At 47.9% G+C, this 2832-nt stretch overlaps 1 pseudogene; it reads right to left on the reverse strand.

Moving 5' to 3' along the window:
* Nucleotides 1-966: 966 nt before the first annotated feature.
* LOC142075518 (uncharacterized) lies at nt 967-2450 on the reverse strand (annotated as a pseudogene).
* Between the last annotated feature and the right edge of the window lie 382 nt (nt 2451-2832).

A 2832-nucleotide genomic window follows, 5' to 3' on the forward strand; every position in this document is an offset into this window, starting at 1 on the left:
GAACCCTTTCTACCTCATCCCCTCCCATAAGAATATCATCAATATATTGGTAAATACTGATCCCCTTCTCTACCTGAACTCTTTCCAGCTCCTGCGCCACCGCATGGTGGACTAACGTGGGGGAGTGCTTATATCCCTGTGGGAGTCGGGTGAAAGTGACCTTCCCAAGTAAAAGCAAAACAGTCTTGGTCCTCAGGTTGTAGGGAGACCATAAAAAACATGTCCTTAACATCCACTGTCGCCATGATCGGGTGGGCTCGTTCCTGGATTGTAGCTGTAAGCTCAGCAATATTCGGTACTGCGGCTGTCAATGGGCCGGTATTTGCATTAAGTCTACGATAATCCATGGTTAACCTCCACTTGTCGTTGGATTTTCGTACTGGCCACACTGGGGAGTTAGAAGGGCAGTGGGCTGGAGCCATGATACCTTGTCCTTTTAAATCCTGCAACACAGGAGTTATTCCCTCTCTGACCCCCAAGGGTATCGGGTAAGGCTTAACATTCATAAACTTTGAAGGGGGAAGTGGCAGCGCAGCTTGTAGCAGCCGAATATCCATTGTTGGAGAGCCAAACGACCACTGTCTCCCTTTATTATCAATCCAGGTCCTCCCTTTAAGAACATCAAGTCCCAAGAGTTGAGTGGACATTCTCCCACAACCATTGCTACTGTGGTGGCAATATCTTCCCCCGGCAATCGTAGGTTGACCATTGCCAACGCCTGTGGTTGAACATTGCCAAATGCACCTGCTACAAACAGCCTCTGTATAGAAAATTTAACTCCACAGCTAGTAGCATCTTTCATTTTGATAGCTGAAATCTGAGCCCCAGTGTCTACCAAAAATGTGACCGGCACTTGTTTTGGCCCCACAACACCTGTAATTAGTAAATCATCCCAGCCGTTTTTGGTGAGCTGTCTGATACGTACCCAACCTTCACCCCCCCGCTCACCATTGGAGGGCGAAGGATCTAGTTTGCCACTGTATTTCGGTTGAGATTTGTCTTTGGTAAGTCAATCAAAGGGGGTGAACCAGAGGTGGTATTTTTAGAACCAGTCTCTTTATCTGCTGGTTTATCGGGCCATCCTGACACCAGCCTTTCTAACTTGTCAGTTGGCAATCCATCCATTAAGTCACGTGGAACCCCCTTTTGCCACCTCTTTGCCCACAGACTACTGAGCTTATTTGGGATGTCCCTTCCTCTTCTATCACCCCCAGGGCGCGAAACCATTTTTACTTCAGCTCGTCTCAGGTCTCTAGAGTCTGTTTTAGTGGCTGGAAGGATAATGGGGCCATACTTGCGCCCGTAATTAATCAATTCTTGGGCAACCTCCCCCCCAGGTCCACATCTTCCTATCCGGGGGCCAGCGGTGCCAACCAGGTGTAAGTCCTTCTAAAGCAGCCGCAACTCTTTCGCCCTGAGGCATTGCCTATATTCTCCCCTGTAACTGTATACCAATCGGCTTTAAGGAATAGGGGAGTCCCCTTACAAGGGGAGTCATTCGTTCACAGCCTACCGGCATCAACATGGGGACTCCTGCCTAGGCTTCAACTTCTGATCATACAGCATCTGCAAGCAAACTACCTTCTGCACACTTTCCACCAACTGATCAACAGTCCCCATGATTGCGAGGGGATCCCCCCTCTCCAGGGCGTTCAAACACCCCGCCCAATAGGCTGCCCACTGGGTTAAAGACCAAGGGATGCGGTAATTCCCAGTAGTTAAAAATACTCCAGGTCCCCAATATCCCTCGACCTCCTTTTCACTAAACGAAATCTGGTCCCTCCCAGATAACGATACTCTCTGTACATACTCTGTCTCCAACTCCCTAAGAGTTCAGCCAAAATCCTTTTTTAACTTCGCCAACTCGGTGGCAGTATAGGGGACCTCCTTGGTTGTGACTTGGGGGGACTGATCCTGATCATCATTGTAAATATACTTGGTCTTAACCAAGGGTCGCAGCGAGGGCGGTTCTAATTTCTACTCTTTCTCTCACTGCCTGCAAGTCGTTAAAAGGATAACCAGTTTCCGATCTGGGGGATATTTCCTCGTGGGCAGTGCCCGCAAGGAGTTACTTAAGAGCAGACTGCAGATGTTTCACCTGGTCTCTCTCTTCTTCAAGCTGTTCTTTTAATTCCGCCACTTGCGCCTGAAGGGACCGAACGAGGTTTTGGAGGGATTCAACAATTTGGGATTCCGCAACACGACAGCGTTCCCTCGCCTCTACAGCAGCGGCCAAACTGGCACCGACAACAGCACAAATAATCACTTTTCCTTTTCCTGATCTTACTCTTGCATCTTTTTGCAAAACACTCGTTCAATCAACCACCCTGCAAATTATACCAGTTTCCCTGAGCCCAGTCCACTCCGAGTACAGAGTGTCATGCACCATGTTCTTCCAAAAACCCAAACAAAACTTCTCTCCCCAAAGGGGCAGTTTTAGTATCGCTCATCTTATATAAAGCAGGGAAGCGGTCGTCTCAGGGAGGCAATATGTAAGTTTCCAAATATCTCAAACACAGACCCGCACCCCTTACTTTCCTGAGAGGTCTCACGTATTTGGGAACTTTTATAAAGTGGAGAAGTGGTTGTCTCAGAAAGGCAGCACGTAAGTTTCAAACACGCCTGCACCCCTTACTTTCCTGAGAGGTCTCACATATTTGGGAAACACTACAAACAATACAGCACTCTCGTCTCAAGGGATCCTGTCCGTGACGCCAATTTAAATGTCCTGATCTAATGTCGGGGGATGTTTTGATATGATCCAAAGGGCGAAATTAAGACAAAATGAGGTCAAATGCCGCATGTCCTAAACAACTTTTATTATTGAAAATA

This window comes from Calonectris borealis, chromosome Z, assembly GCF_964195595.1.
Source record: "Calonectris borealis chromosome Z, bCalBor7.hap1.2, whole genome shotgun sequence".
NCBI lineage: Eukaryota > Metazoa > Chordata > Aves > Procellariiformes > Procellariidae > Calonectris > Calonectris borealis.